Consider the following 16204-nt stretch of genomic DNA (forward strand, 5'->3'; position numbering starts at 1 on the left):
GTGCAATAGTGTTCCTCAGTCTCCAGCCGGGACTTGCGTGATTGACAGTAGTGAACACCAAGCTACTGACACAATGAAGAACACCGCCAGAGATGGAGGAGCTTCATTGCTGCTCTAAATGGCTTTTTAGAACAGCTTGTTGTTGAGCCCACTAGGGGATCGGCTGTACTGGATTGGGTATTGTGTAATGAACCGGAGGTGATTAGAGAGATTGAAGTGAGGGAACCATTAGGAGGCAGTGATCATAACATGACTGAGTTCACTGTGAAATTTGAAAAAGAGAAGCCGAAATCTGATGTGTCGGTATTTCAGTGGAGTAAAGGAAATTACAGTGGCATGAGAGAGGAACTGGCCAAAGTTGACTGGAAAGGGACACTGGCGGGAAGGACGGCAGAGCAGCAGTGGTTGGAGTTTATGCGAGAACTGAGGAAGGTGCAAGACAGATATATTCCAAAAAAGAAGAAATTTTTGAACGGAAAAAGGATGCAACCGTGGCTGACAAGAGAAGTCAAAGCCGAAGTTAAAGCAAAGGAGAGGGCATACAAGGAAGCAAAAATGAGTGGGAAGACAGAGGATTGGGAAGTTTTTAAAAGCTTACAAAAGGAAACTAAAAAGGTCATTAAGAGGGAAAAAATTAACTATGAAAGGAAGCTAGCAAATAATATCAAAGAGGATACTAAAAGCTTTTTCAAGTATATAAAGAGTAAAAGACAGGTGAGAGTAGATTTAGGACCGATAGAAAATGATGCTGGAGAAATTGTAATGGGAGATAAGGAGATGGAGGAGGAACTGAACGAGTATTTTGCATCAGTCTTCACTGAGGAAGATATCAGCAGTATACCGGACACTCAAGGGTGGCAGGGAAGAGAAGTGTGCGCAGTCACAATTACGACAGAGGAAGTACTCAGGAAGCTGAATAGTCTAAAGGTAGATAATTCTCGCGGACCAGATGGAATGCACCCTCATGTTCTGAAGGAAGTAACTGTGGAGATTGCAGAGGCATTAGCGATGATCTTTCAAAAGTCGATAGATTCTGGCATGGTTCCGGAGGACTGGAAGATTACAAATGTCACTCCGCTATTTAAGAAGGGAGCAAGGAAGCAAGAAGGAAATTATAGACCTGTTAGCTTGACATCGGTGGTTGGGAAGTTGTTGGAGTCGATTGTCAAGGATGAGGTTACAGAGTACCCGGAGGCATATGACAAGATAGGCAGAACTCAGCATGGTTCCCTTAAAGGAAAATCATGTCTGACAAACCTATTACAATTTTTTGAGGAAATTACAAGTAGGCTGGACAAGAGAGATGCAGTAAATGTTGTATATTTGGATTTTCAGAAGGCCTTTGACAAGGTGCCACACATGAGGATGCTTAATAAGATAAGAGCCCATGGAATTACAGGAAAGTTACATACGTGGATAGGGCGTTGGCTGATTGGCAGGAAACAGAGAGTGGGAATAAAGGGATCCTATTCTGGTTGGCTGCCGGTGTTCCACAGGGGTCCGTGTTGGGGCTGCTTCTTTTTACATTGTACATCAACAATTTGGATTATGGAATAGATGCCTTTGTAGCTAAGTTTGCTGATGATACGAAGATAGATGGAGGGGCCGGTAGTGCTGAGGAAACAGAGAATCTGCAGAAAGATTTGGATAGATTGGAAGAATGGGTAAAGAAGTGGCAAATGAAATACAATGCTGGAAAGTGTATGGTTATGCACGTTGGCAGAAGAAATAAAACAGGCAGACTATTGTTTAAATGGGGAGAGAATTCAAAGTTCTGAGATGCAATGGGACTTAGGAGTCCTCATGCAGGATACCCTTAAGGTTATCCTCCAGGTTGAATCGGTGGTGAAGAAGGCGAATACAATGCTGGCATTCATTTCTAGAGGAATAGAGTATAGGAGCAGGGATGTGATGTTGAGGCTGTATAAGACGCTGGTAAGACCTCACTTGAAGTACTGTGGGCAGTTTTGGTCTCCTTATTTAAGAAAAGATGTGCTGACATTGGAGAGAGTACAGAGAAGATTCACTAGAATGATTCCCGGAATGAGAGGGTTAACATATGAGGAACATTTGTCCACTCTTGGACTGTATTCCTTGGAGTTTAGAAGAATGAGGGGGGACCTCATAGAAACATTTTGAATGTTGAAAGGCATGGACAGAGTGGATGTGGCAAAGTTGTTTCCCATGATGGAGGAGTCTAGTACGAGAGGGCATGACTTAAGGATTGAAGGGTGCCCATTCAGAACAGAGATGCGAAGAAATTTTCTTAGCCAGAGGGTGGTGAATCTATGGAATTTGTTGCCATGGGCGGCAGTGGAGGCCAAGTCATTGGTTGTATTTAAGGCAGAGATTGATAGGTATCTGAGTAGCCAGGGCATCAAAGGTTATGGTGAGAAGGTGGAGTGGGACTAAGTGGGTGAATGGATCAGCTCATGATAAAATGGCGGAGCAGAATCGATGGGCCGAAGGGCCGACTTCTGCTCCTTTGTCTTATGGTCTTATGGTCTAAAATGCCAGTGGCATAACAGGCAGTAACACACACACAAAAATTGCATGTAGTTCATGTGGGTGCAGCACAGGAGCCAGGTACTGATGTTGGCTTTTTGTTGGCGAGATCCCTGCAAACTGATTCCACTGTACAGTGTTGGATAAAAGCATGAATGGAGTACTGTATTTATCACTGTGATTTTGCTTTGCACCCTGCCAACTCCTGCTGAAAAACTACTGACAGGGAAACCGAAATCTGCCCAAATACGAGTACCCATCACTTCCATTCTTCTGAATGAGTTAAAAAATTACTCACAAACTGATATTTTTGTGAGTAATTCCATTGCCTACTATGGAAATTCCATTGTTTACTAAAGCCAAGATCATCAAATATCTGATGCTTTTCGAACGTTCACTTTACGAAACCTCACTGTTACGAAAGACCTACGTTAGTACCCTGTTTTCGCTTTCAGAAGGTGTGTTCACTGTTACGAAAAAAAAGCAGCGCGCGATAAAAATTCAGCACACGAAAAAATCAGCGCGCGATAAAAGGCAGCGCACTGCGTGCCCCGAGCAGCCGCTCTCCCCGGATTCGGAACTGCATTCTCACTGGCATTGCTTAAACACATGCCTGTGAGCAGCCGTTTGCAAGGTGAGTTCTATGGTATCGGAAAAGCCTAAAAGAGCTCATAAGGGTGTTACACTTAGCGTAAAACTAGACATAATTAAGCGTTTCGATCGTGGTGAACGAAGTAAGGACAAAGTGAGTTTGGCTTGTGGAAGCTGACGAACATGATGTTGAAGAGATGTTGGCATCCCATGACCGAGAACTGATAGATGAAGAGCTGATGCAATTGGAAGAGGAAAGGATAACAATCGAAACCGAATGAGTGATGATAAAGTACGACTTTAATTTTGAAAGGGTACGTCAGTTTAGGGGATATTTGCAGGATGGTTTGAGTCCTTACAAAGAACTGTGTGATAGAAAAATGCGCGAGGCTCAGCAGTCAAGCAAGCCTTCCACATAAGCCACATCAGACGACGAACCTCGACCTTCGACATCGAGGCAGGCAGTCATAGGAGAAGATGAGCTACCTGCCCTAATGGAAACAGACGATGACGAGATGACACCCCCAGGCCATGGACAGATACCGATTCGCTGAGAATGCAGCGGTAGCCGGGAAGCACACAGCACATCTTTAAGAAAAAAGCCGAAATAAACATGCTAATTAATTAGGTGCCGCCCGACACGTAATTGTCGGCCCAGATCAGAGACGACGCAATTGGAAATCGGCACTGATCTGGGCCGACAATTACGTGCCGGGCGGCACCTAATTAATTAGCATGTTTGTTTCGGCTTTTTTCTTAAAGATGTGCTGTGTGCCTCCCGGCTACCGCTGCACCCCTGCATGCTTCGCGGATCGGTATCAGTTGGTGGCCCGGAGGGTGGGGGCCACTGCATCACCCCAACCTGCGACAACTCAGCCTAACACACCATCATCAGTGTGCTCAGCGCTGTCCTGATTCCAGTAAGTGGTACTACACTGCACATACATTATTTCTACTTTATATAGGCTGTGTATTTTTATGTGTTATTTGGTATGACTTTGCAGCTTCCTAGCTTAAAGGTTACTGGAGAGCGCTTGCACCGTGTTTTTGCCAACAGCACTTGCGTGAGATTTTCTACCGACGGCGCTTGCGTGAGATTTTCGCTACAGAGAACAATGCAGTAATGATTGTGGGAAAGTATTTCTACTTTATATAGGCTGTGTATTTATCATATCATTCCTGCTTTTACTATGTGTTACTGTTATTTTAGGTTTGATGTGTTATTTGGCATGATTTGGTAGGTTATTTCTGGGTCTGTGAACGTTCACAAAATTTTCCCATATAAATAAATGGTAATTGCTTCTTCGCTTTACGACATTTCGGCTTACAAACCGTTTCATAGGAATGTTCTACCTTCAGATGGCGGGGGAAACCTGTACCTAGATGAGTGCTAATAGCAGAGTCCATTTGTGCTTTATCAATTGGGTCAGAAGCATTGGTAGTGGATGAAACGGAACCGGTGAGTAAGATTTTTCTTTCTTTATTGTCAGCTCAGATAGTCAACAAGGTGTTAGGTTCCCACTAACACTAGGGTGAATTAGCGTTTTCTTCAGGATAACCATCTGCTGTATGTTGCTTTTTTGCCTCAGTACTATGGTATGTTTTCTAACCTGCACCGGAAATAATATAAAGCTGCTTATTAATATCCAGTAGGAATTGATGCTCTCAGGAGAGCACTGGAGGAATCTGTTTGACAAGAAAGAGGACGTGAGATGACAGAGATAGTGCGTTGAGAAATAATTAATGCAAGGACAAATTGTTATTTTTTTCCATGTGCAGTTTCAAACTTAGGTATTGAAACCAACAAAGTTTAGAGTTGATAATCTATAAATGTCACAGTCCTGATCGATTATTCCCTGGGTCCCTTTAAATTTACTTTGTGTCATGATCAGGACCGTTGACTCCTCGTTTTCCTTAATTCATTGTTTCCCTGTGGTTCTTGGGCTCTGTAATTAAAGGCACTTGAGTCTCAGCTGAACGAGCAGTATTTAGTGTCGGGCTTACAGCTACTCAGTGCTAGGTCGTCATCGGACGTCACCGAAGCAAGTACGAGCAAGTCACCCTGCCACCCTGCTGGAATGAGCCAAGTTACATCGCCAGAGCTACTCAAGTCTTCTCCCCGAAGCGAGTGCCAGTAAGTCGCCTCTCCTCACCGGAGCCAGCCTATTAAGTTACCTTGCCTGATCGAGCCGCAAAGCTACCCCGCTGGAGCCGATACTTCGAGTTAACCTGCTGGAGTGAGACTAAAGCCGCTGTCTGTAGTTCCTAGGCCGCGTCAAGGGCTTGCCACTACTTGGAGCCATTTCGTGTCTATCATTGTGTAGTACCATCTCTTCATGTCCTTGTCTCCGCTGAGTAGGTCCGGCCTTTTGCTGCTACTCTGAGTTGGAGAATCCTGTCTCTCAGTGTTCTGCATCCTGTGTCTAAAAGGAGAGTCCCGGCTCTATGTCCTGTGTCCAAGGAGGTGTCCCGGCTCAGTGTTCTGTGTCCTGTGTCTAAGGAAGGTCCAGGCTTCGATGTTCCAAGTTGCAAGTCCAGGTTTCTGATGTTCCGAGTTCCAAGTCCAAGCTGTGATGTTCCGAGTTCCAAGTCCAGGCTCTGATGTTCCGAGTTCCAAGTCCAGGCTCTGATGTTCCGAGTTCCAAGTCCAGGCTCTGATGTTCCAAGTTCCAAGTCCAGGCTCTGATGTTCCAAGTTCCAAGTCCAGGCTGTGATGTTCCGAGTTCCAAGTCCAAGCTCTGATGTTCCGAGCTCCAAGTCCAGGCTGTGATGTTCCGAGCTCCATGTCCAGGCTCTGATGTTCTGAATTCCAAGTCCAGGTTTCTGAAGTTCCGAGCTCCAAGTCCAGACTCTGATGTTCCGAGTTCCAAGTCCAGACTCTGATGTTCCGAGTTCCAAGTCCAGGCTGTGATGTTCCGAGTTCCAAGTCCAGGCTGTGATGTTCCGAGTTCCAAGTCCAGGTTGTGATGTTCCGAGCTCCAAGTCCAGGATCTGATGTTCCGAGCTCCAAGTCCAGGTTTCTGATGTTCCGAGTTCCAAGTCCAGGCTCTGATGTTCCGAGTTCCAAGTCCAGGCTCTGATGTTCCGAGTTCTAAGTCCAGGCTGTGATGTTCCGAGTTCCAAGTCCAGGCTGTGATGTTCCGAGGTCCAAGTCCAGGTTGTGATGTTCCGAGCTCCAAGTCCAGGATCTGATGTTCCGAGCTCCAAGTCCAGGTTTCTGATGTTCCGAGTTCCAAGTCCAGGCTCTGATGTTCCGAGTTCCAAGTCCAGGCTCTGATGTTCTGAGTTCCAAGTCCAGGCTGTGATGTTCCGAGCTCCATGTCCAGGCTCTGATATTCTGAATTCCAAGTCCAGGTTTCTGAAGTTCCGTGTTCCAAGTCCAGGCTCTGATGTTCTGAGTTCCAAGTCCAGGCTGTGATGTTCTGAGTTCCAAGTCCAGGCTGTGATGTTCCAAGCTCCAAGTCCAGGCTGTGATGTTCCGAGCTCCATGTCCAGGCTCTGATGTTCTGAATTCCAAGTCCAGGTTTCTGAAGTTCCGAGCTCCAAGTCCAGGCTCTGATGTTCTGAGTTCCAAGTCCAGGCTCTGATGTTCTGAGTTCCAAGTCCAGGCTCTGATGTTCTGAGTTCCAAGTCCAGGCTGTGATGTTCCGAGTTCCAAGTCCAGGCTGTGATGTTCCGAGCTCCATGTCCAGGCTCTGATGTTCTGAATTCCAAGTCCAGGTTTCTGAAGTTCCGAGCTCCAAGTCCAGACTCTGATGTTCCGAGCTCCAAGTCCAGGCTCTGATGTTCTGAATTCCAAGTCCAGGCTCTGATATTCTGAGTTCCAAGTCCAGGCTCTGATATTCCGAGCTCCATGTCCAGGCTCTGATTTTCCAAGCTCCATGTCCAGGCTCTGATGTTCCGAGTTCCAAGTCCAGGATCTGATGTTCCGAGCTCCAAGTCCAAGCTCTGAAGTTCTGAGTTCCAAGTCCAGGCTGTGATGTTCCGAGTTCCAAGTCCGGGACCCAAGTTCCAAGTTCCGAGTTCCAAGTCCAGGTCCCGAATTCCAAGTTCCGATTTCCAAGTCCCAAGTGCAAGTCCGGGTCCCGAGTTCCCTGTTCCGAGCTCCAAGTCCAAGTCCGAGTCTAGCCATGCTTATTCCTGCTTCTGCTATGTTCACTCCTTGATCTCCCTCTGAGCAGTCCTTGCTTCCCTGCTTTCCTGGTAACGATTAATAAACTCTATTCTTGTTAATGCTACAAAACGTGTTTGTGTCCTGCTTTTGGGTCCACCTGTACCCGCACTTGTGACAATAAAGGTTGAAGCATAAACTGGGGGAGGGGGTAGAGTGAAACTGGGATGAGGGAAGGGAGGGGGAGGGAATTACTGGAAATTGGAGAATTCAATATTCATGCCAAGAACATAATTCCCTCCCCTTCCCTTCCTCCATCCCAGTTTCACTCTGCCTCCTCCCCCAGCTGTCTATCACCTCCCTCATGGTTCCTCCTCCTCCTATTACCCATTGTGCTTTCCCCTATTCCTTCTTCACCTTTCCTGCCTATCACCTCCCCCACCTCTTTATCTTTCCCCTTACTGGTTTTTCACCTGGCACCTACCAGCCTTCTCCTTCCCACCCTCCCCCCTACCTTCCTTACAGGGCCTCTGCCCCTTCCCTCTTCAGTCCTGACGAAGGGTTCTGGCCCGAAACGTTGACTGATCATTTCCACGGTGCTGCCCGACCTGCTGAGTTCCTCCAGCGTGTTGTGAGTGTTGCTTTGAAGGCGGGAGGAGAAGGTGGCGGTGTGACACAGCGCGCGCGGCCTCTCCGGTGATGAATATCTGTTATCTGTCAAGTAGAATGCCGTGCGCAATTCTGATTTGATGGAGGCCGACGTGAGAGCACGGAGGAACATCTGGGGAAACTTCCGAAATGCCTGTTTCGCTGCCGCTGCTGCTGTGTGATCCAAAATCTCCGGAGGGTAAGGCCCCGAATCATCGGCTTTGCCTGTTGCTTGGCAGCCGGAGCTGGGGTCGAAGCGCTCGGCAGAGATGGTGCTTGGTGCTCGTTGCCGGAGCGCTGGTTGGAGGCTCGAAGTTTTCGGACGGACTCAGAGTCGGACTGTGGTCAGGTGCTTCCAGGATGCTGCATCGGCAAGTTTGCAGCACTGGAAGCTCATGGCAGGGAGAATTTCTCCCTTCTACTGTCTGCATGAGATGTTGGGGCTATCGGGACTTTGAGACTTTTTGTTACTGTGTCCGTGGTCTGCTCTTATCAAATTACGGTATTGCTTTGCACTGTAGTAACTATATGTTATAATAATGTGTTTTTTGTCAATTTTAGTCTTGGTCTGTCTTGTGTTTCTGTGATATCATTCTGGAGGAACATTGTATCATTTTTTAAGACATGCATTTCTAAATGACAATAAACGAGGACTGAGTGTCCTCATAATCTAATCTAATCTAATCTAATCTAATCTTTGACCCCAGCACCTGCGGAGTATTTTGTGTATCATTGGTCGGACTACACTTGGAGTATTGTGAGCAGTTTCGGGCCCCTTACCTAAAGAAAGGTTTGCTAGCATTGGGGAGGGTCCAAAGTAGGTTCTTGAGAATGATCCTGGCAATAAAGTAGTTAGCATATAAAAATCTCATCGAATCCTATTGAACATTGAAAGGCCTAGGTGGAGTGGATGTGGAGAGGATGTGGAGAGGATGTTTGCCATACTGGTGGAGTCTAGAACCAGAGAGCACAGCCTCAGAATAGAACGATGTCCCTTCAGAACAGAGATGAGAAGAAATTTCTTTAGCCAGATGGTGGCAAATCTGTGGAAGTCATTCTCACAGACAGCTGTGGTGGCCAAGTTTTGGGGTATGTTTTAAGCAGAGGTTGATAGGTTCTTGATTAGTAAAGGTGTCAAAGGTTATGGGGAGAAGGCAGGAGAATGGGGTGGAGATGGATAATAAATCAGCCATGATGGGATGGCAGAGCAGATTCAATGGGCTGAATGGCCCAATTCTGCTCCTATGTATGTCTTAGGATCTTATGGCTTTTCCGTTTGAGCAAATGAGGATGGCAGTCAGCGTGACTGAGATGTATAAGGTGATAAGAGGCAGAGATAGAATGGACAGCCATCACTTTTTTTTCCCAAGGCAGCAGTGGCTAATAGGAAACATACTCTTAAGGTGATTGGAAGAACGTATCGGGGGGGGGGAGGGTATCAGAGATAGTTTTTTCGCATGGATAGTGGTAAGCGCGTGGAATGCACTGCCAGGAGTGGCGATCAAGGCAGATATATTAGGGGTATTTAAGAGAATCTTACATAGCATGAAAGAAAAATAGAGGATTACGCGGGAGGGAAAGGTTAGATTGCTCTTGAAGTAAGTTAAGAGGTTGGCAAAACATTGCAGGCTGAAGGGCCTGTTCTGTATTGAACTGTTCAGTATTCTAAGTACAATGTGGGGATGAAATTCAATGGGCAGTGAAGTTTGAGTAATCTGTGTTAGGACATATTCTGGAGTTATGATATATAGCAAAGATTAATATCAACAGCAACCATCCTTCGGACCTGAATTTAGATTGTAGATTGAGTTTAAAATGCACCCAGAACAATGGTGTTCTTGGAGTTTCAGAGTGGGGTTGATTGCAAACAAATAAACACTCCATTCGACCTGAGATGTCTGCATATGCATGAATGCAGCCCAGAGACAGTGGGGATTAACATTCATTTTGGGTGTCTGGAGTGTTGCTGTGAAAATGGAGGTGTTTGAAAATTATATTTAATTCACAGGAAGCATTGTAGATAAATTGTAACTATAGAAATATCCTGCTGTTACCTTTGATCTTCAGCATATAAAAATATTATGTAATATTGGGTCAGGCAGGCCTGTTCTTCCAAGGGGGTCTCCATTATGATGCCTGCTGCTTGTTTTGTTACATAAAGACCTCTAACATCCATCAGCTTCAGCATCTCTCTGGTGACTTTACTCACAGTCACAACAGTCTGCTCCACAGATCTTCCAAGACATTAATAGGGTTGAAAAAGGTCGTGCAAAATGATGGTAGGTGCTAATCCTGGCATGTTGAAGATTGTCCACTGTGTATCTAGGTGGAAGAGATTTACAAAATGTCCCTTCAAGTGGGCTCTGACCACCTCTCTCTCTTTGATAGCTTCACCTGTGTTCTTGGCTCTCAAGGAGGTGGGGCCTAGGGTTCTTGTACCACAGATGGCCTTGCATGTCACGTCTGTCAGTGACGGTGTTGGCCGTGCTGTTGTTCCGTTTGCATCCACCACTTTTCCTTTAGGCCACGGATTTTCTGTGGCACCTTTACTTTCTCCTCGAGGCAGAGTCAAATTTGAAAAGGTGAAAGTTGAATTTCCAGCACCCATTGCAGTATTTAGCTGAAAAATTAGAACAATTGGCCCTTCATACTTGATAACAAATAGGTGCATTAGCCATCGTTTGTGATAAAGTGGCACTCAATAAGAAATCGCTCCAGGGATATCCATACACATGAGTCTGTGTAACACTTTTCCACCATCAAGTGTGTACTTAATGATATTGCTATTCATTTAACACCCATTTCCATTCTTATCTGCATTACTTGGAGCTTTTGGGTGTAACCTATGAATGCTGTTGAAGAATGTCAATACATCTAGGAGTACAATACATTGCTTTGTTCTAATTATAATAAATTATAATTATCGGTATTTAAAAGGACACTCTAATGACATTAGGAAATTGACCACGCCGCTTCAGGACTGAATGCAGGTTGCTCAAGTTCCCCTGAGAGCACTTAAATGAAGTTTCTTCCTTCAGTATTGAACTGATAATGGACTCCCCAATGAGCCCATGCTTGTTGTAGCTCTCTCGTGTAGCTGTTGGTGTGGCAGTGACTGGTCCAGTCAGAGATCTCCTGCAGGAGGCAAGGAGCTGCCTATCCGCAAAGAGCGCACTCCTACAGAGTCTTCACATCCACTTCCTACCTGGATCTCTCCGATAAGCAATATACGCACACGCCCAGGATGCCCAAGCTTTTCATTGCAGAGATATGGGACACACTGCAGGAAGGTCTCATGGATTATTCCCTCCATCAAGGTCAAGATCAGATTGTCCCTCAATTTCCTCTCTGTAGGATTGTTATGAGTCAACAAAGCCGGTTTTGACAGGATCTCGCAATTTACTCCCCAGGGAGCACTTACTCAGGCATTCTATTTGCAGAGAGATGATATCATTTACTTTCATGTAAGTGATGACCCAGTGACATCTTGAGCAGGAGAACTTGCCAGCGTCATTGACTTCCCACAAATGTTGGAAGCCTTTGACTGCGTTCTTGTGCTCATTAAGGTTCCTATCAGTAACACATGCAAACTGCTGGAGGAACCCAGCAGATCAGGCAGCATCAATGGAGGGGAATAAACTGTCAATATTTCAGGTCGGGACCCTTCATCAGGACTGGAAGGGAAGGGGATAGAAGTCAGAATGAGAAGGTGCGGCTGATAGGTGGTAGAGGTAAAAAGCTGAAGAAGGAGGAATCTGATAAGACAGGACGGTGTGCCATGAGAGACAGGGAGAGAGTGAAGGTGGAGGGGCACCAGAGGGAGGTGATGGCCACTCATTTCGTTTCTACTTCCAGCCCCATTCCCATTCCCATGACCTCCTCTACTCTCACAATGAGGCCACTCTCAGGTTGTAGGGACAGCACCTCATATTCCTTCTGGGTAGCCTCCAACTTGACGGAATGATGAACTATTTGTTGAACATCCATCAATTTCTCCCCCTCTCCCTTCCATCTTTTTCTATTCCCCATTCTGTGTGCGTGCTTCTCTGGATTTCCAGCACCTACTGAAAACATTTCTTGTATTTCATTTAAATTATCTCCATGTTGCACAAACTACTGGTGATTCTCAAATCTGGAGAAGATAAATGGACCATCACTTGCCGAGCTCTTCCCATAATTTCTCTGGTCCTCTGGAAGCACAGGAGCTTCATCAGCTATGACTTTCTCTGATGAGGACTCCTGAATTTCTTGGAGAAAATTTGGGATTTTGCCTCCCTCTCCTCCCCAGCCTTTCAATCTTCCACGGTTGCCATGGTATTGTTGTAAAGAATGCCTTGTAAGGTCGAAGCCCTTCTAAAGTGGAGTGCTGGAGATCACCAGAAGCTGTGTTCAACTGAGCTTCTTCCAAGCTTGGTATCGCTTTAGCACACATTTCTGGGTGTAAAGCAATGCTATACTATTTTCAACATCTTTGTGGACAATTCTATGATTTTCTTTGCAGGAGATTTAGTAGGACAATGGGATCATTTGCAGCAATAAGAAAATATATCATCTCTCTATTTGAGTCCCTTTCCCCTTCCAATTCCACAGTTAGGCAGTCTCTGGAAGTGTTAGAGCTTGAATTTGCAGTGCCTGCCTCATTGTTAAAGCTTATTCTGTGGATTCGTGTTGAGCAAGCCCATGACTCATTCCTAACTTTGCCAGTTCTGCTGCTGAAATTAAACTGAAAAACGGTGTGCTCAGCTCTCGATTGAAACCAAATGTTGCAATCTGCGAATACGTGCTGAAACTCCTTTATTTTCCTCTCCTGCATTTCGCTTCACTGCTAACCTTTTAAGTAAAACAATACTCCGTCGCTGTGCCTGAGATTTTTCAGAAAGAAACTGAGCAGGATTTGTGCAGTTCAGCAAACTCAAAATTAAAGCGAAAGCACGTTTTTTGGGGGGTTAGGATCTAAATATCACATACCCAGTACCAGATGTTTTTCATCTGGTTTCCATTGACTTGAGCAAATATCCGTAGTCTGTTAAAGTGGCTGTGAGAGAGGCTGCATTCTTCTTCGACCCTAACCAATCTAGCTGTCCTTTGATGCAGTTATCCTGCTGGAACTTCAAATAGTTTTACATAACCAGCTGTCCCTTTGATTGCAATTTATCAAATCATTCCTAGCCCATGTAATCCCAGTCAGATGTCTGCCTCCCCCTTGAAACTTTCTTCCATCCAGAAATATCTCAATATGGCTGCCTTTTTAATTGAAACTTGTTAAGATCTTCTCTTGCTCAAAAAAAAGTTACTAATCAGTGTGTTTATTATATCCTTGCTCCTTATTCTATTCACAGTATTATGTCTCTGCTAAAGGTAAGCTGCAATTTCACTTATTAGGTCATTATTTTTCTAAACTATACTAATAGGCTCAGCTTAACAAGCTCCAAGCAGAGCAAATCTGATAGAGAGCTGCATCCGCTATGCTTTTGGCACTGCAAACATTTATGAAAAGACTCCCTCTAGGATTTATAAGAACTGCTGGGACTATAACGAATTTTAAAACTTAAGTGTGCAACCAATTTAAAGAAGCTCTTCTTTCTGGCTCCATCTCAGTGCAAAAATGAGAAGCTGAATGTTACGAATCTGGTCTAACACAGAATCAGTATTTGGCCTTATGTTCAGCTGTCAGATCTCAGTCAGAACAATAGTTCCTGGTCTTGGAGTGGGTCAATGGGTGATTGAACAAGCCTTTACACTTGATTGCTATGCCCTGATCGCTCATGGCAATATAGGTGATTATGCACTTCAAATGAAACCTGGCTCACCTTGCATTGTGGTCAAATATCCTGCTGGCATTCACAATCAAGGACACAATACACCATCTGACTAATGAATTTTTGACTTGATCACTTTGTTTAGATGTTTCTTAATTTGCTATTCTTCACAGCATAAGAAAACTCCTCTACATACACTCAGTGGCCACTTTATTAGGTACACCTGCTCATTAATGCAAATATCTAATCAGCCAATCATGTGGTAGCTACTCAATGACATAGTCTACAGGTGCGGTTGCTGTTCAGACCAAACACTAGAATGGGGAATGAAATGTGATCGGTGACTTTGACTGCGGAATAATTGTTGGTGCCAGATGGGGTGATCAGAAACCGCTGACCTCCTGAGATTTTGACACACAACGGTCTCTAGAGTTTACAGAGAATGGTGCGAAAAACAATAAAACATCCAGTGAGCGGTAGTTCTGTGGCTGAAAACGCCATGTTAATGGGAGAGGTCAGAGGAGAATGGCCAGACTGGTTCAAGCTGACAGGAAGGTGACAGTAACTCAAGTAACCACGCATTACCACAGTGGTGTGCAGGAGACCATCTCTGAAAACATAACGCATCAAACCTTGAAGTGGGCTACAGCAGCAGAAGACCATGAGCATACAGAAATACACTCAGTGGCCACTTTATTAGGTAATTCCTGTAACTAATAAAGAGGCCACTGAGTGCATGTCCTAAGGCTATCTTTGGAACTTCTATCCTTAATGTATACTTACTGTTGCATTCAATATAATGTTCCAGATTATGCTTTATTGTTTACATCACTGCTTTTTCTCAATTGTTACAGTTCATTCAAGGATATTTTTTAAACCTTGTTTTACCTCAGTGCACTGTGTAATGATTTAATCTGTATGAACAGTACGCAAGAGCAGCTTTTCACTGAATCTCAGTACATGCGACAATAATAAACCAATATCAATTCCAATTCATTCCACTTGCCTCTATCAATCTCTTGTAAGATCACTTTGTTTTCAAATCAGAAAAGCCAAGGAAAATTCACTCCTGGTTATTAGCACTCAATACTCTCACATCTAACGTCCATGTATTGTCCTTTGCCTTTGGAAATCATTCCACTAAAAGTAGAATAAAATTTGGAGGCTGGGAACATTCAGTGATGTTACCATAATCCACATTTAACAATGGAGGACAGGATTTTCCAATATGTTCCCTTAAGGAAGCTAAAATTGGACGGGGCCTTTGAGAAATATAAAGGAAGCAGGCTGGAACTTTCCGCGTGCAGTTCTGGTCCCCTTACTTGAGGAAGGACATACTGGCTTTGGAGGCGGTGCAGAGGAGATTCACCAGGCTGACTCCAGAGATGAGGGGGTTAGACTATGAGGAGAGATTGAGTCGCCTGGGACTGTACTCGCTGGAATTCAGAAGAATGACAAGAGATCTTATAGAAACATATGAAATTATGAAAGGGATAGATAAGATAGAGTCAGGTAAGTTGCTTCCAGTAGGTGAGGCTGGAATTAGGAGAGACAGCCTCAAGATTTGGGGGAGTAGATTTAGGACAGAGACGAGGAGGAACTGCTTTTTCCAAAGAGCGGGAATCTGGAATTCTCTGCCCAATGACGCAGTGAAGACTACCTCAGTAAATATATTTAAGATAAGTTTGGATAGAATTTTGCATAGTAGGGGAATTAAAGCTTATAGGGAAAAGTCAGTTAGGTGAAAATGAGTCCATGGTCTTATTGAACAGCAGAGCAGGCTCGACAAGCCAGATGGCCTACTCCTGCTCCTATTTCTTATGTTCTTATGAACTTCAACAAGGAATCTGGAAGGCTGAAAGGATCCATGAAATGTCCTTGGTGAGTGAGACTTAAGAGAATCCCAAGTCGTTTGAACATACATTAAAAGGAAGAGGATGTGACAACTTAAGGACAAAGGAGCCAGAGGAAGCAGGTGAGATACTGAGTACATTGCATCAGTAGTCACCAAGGAGGACAGAGAGGTTGATGAGATCAGAGAGGCTTAGATTGATATTCCAGGACATATTAAGAAGGAGGATTTGTTGGGGCTCTTAAAAACATGAAGACGGATAAATTCCTGAGGCCTGATGGGAGATATCCCAGGTTATTGAGAGATGCAAGAGAGGAGATTTGTATCATCTGTCACCACAGATGATGTCCCAGAAAAGTAGAGAATAGCCAATATTGTTCTGTTGTTTACAAAGGACAACAAAAACAGACAAAGAAATAACAGGCCAGTGAGCCTTACAGTAGTGGTCTGAAAGCTATTGGAGAGAATTCTTAGCAATAGTATTTATCTACATTTGGAAAAGCATGCACCTTTTAGGGTAGTTCAGCATGCTCTTATTTAGGGAAATGTCATGTCTTACAAACTTGATAGAGGTTTTTTGAGGAAGTGATGAAGATTATGGATGAGGGTAGGGCAGTGAATGTTGTATATGTGGACTTCATAATAAAGTATTGACAAGATCTCTCATGGTTGGCTGATCCAGAAGATTAAGGCACATGGGATACATGGGGACTGAATCCAAATTGTGTTAGCCGTTGA

At 44.6% G+C, this 16204-nt stretch overlaps 1 long non-coding RNA gene across 1 annotated transcript in view; it reads left to right on the forward strand.

Annotated features, from left to right (window-relative positions):
• Positions 1-16204, forward strand: part of LOC140190496 (uncharacterized) — an 88872-nt gene that overhangs the window by 45338 nt on the left and 27330 nt on the right. The window lies entirely within an intron of this gene.

Source organism: Mobula birostris, chromosome 30 (assembly GCF_030028105.1).
Source record: "Mobula birostris isolate sMobBir1 chromosome 30, sMobBir1.hap1, whole genome shotgun sequence".
NCBI classification, from domain to species: domain Eukaryota; kingdom Metazoa; phylum Chordata; class Chondrichthyes; order Myliobatiformes; family Myliobatidae; genus Mobula; species Mobula birostris.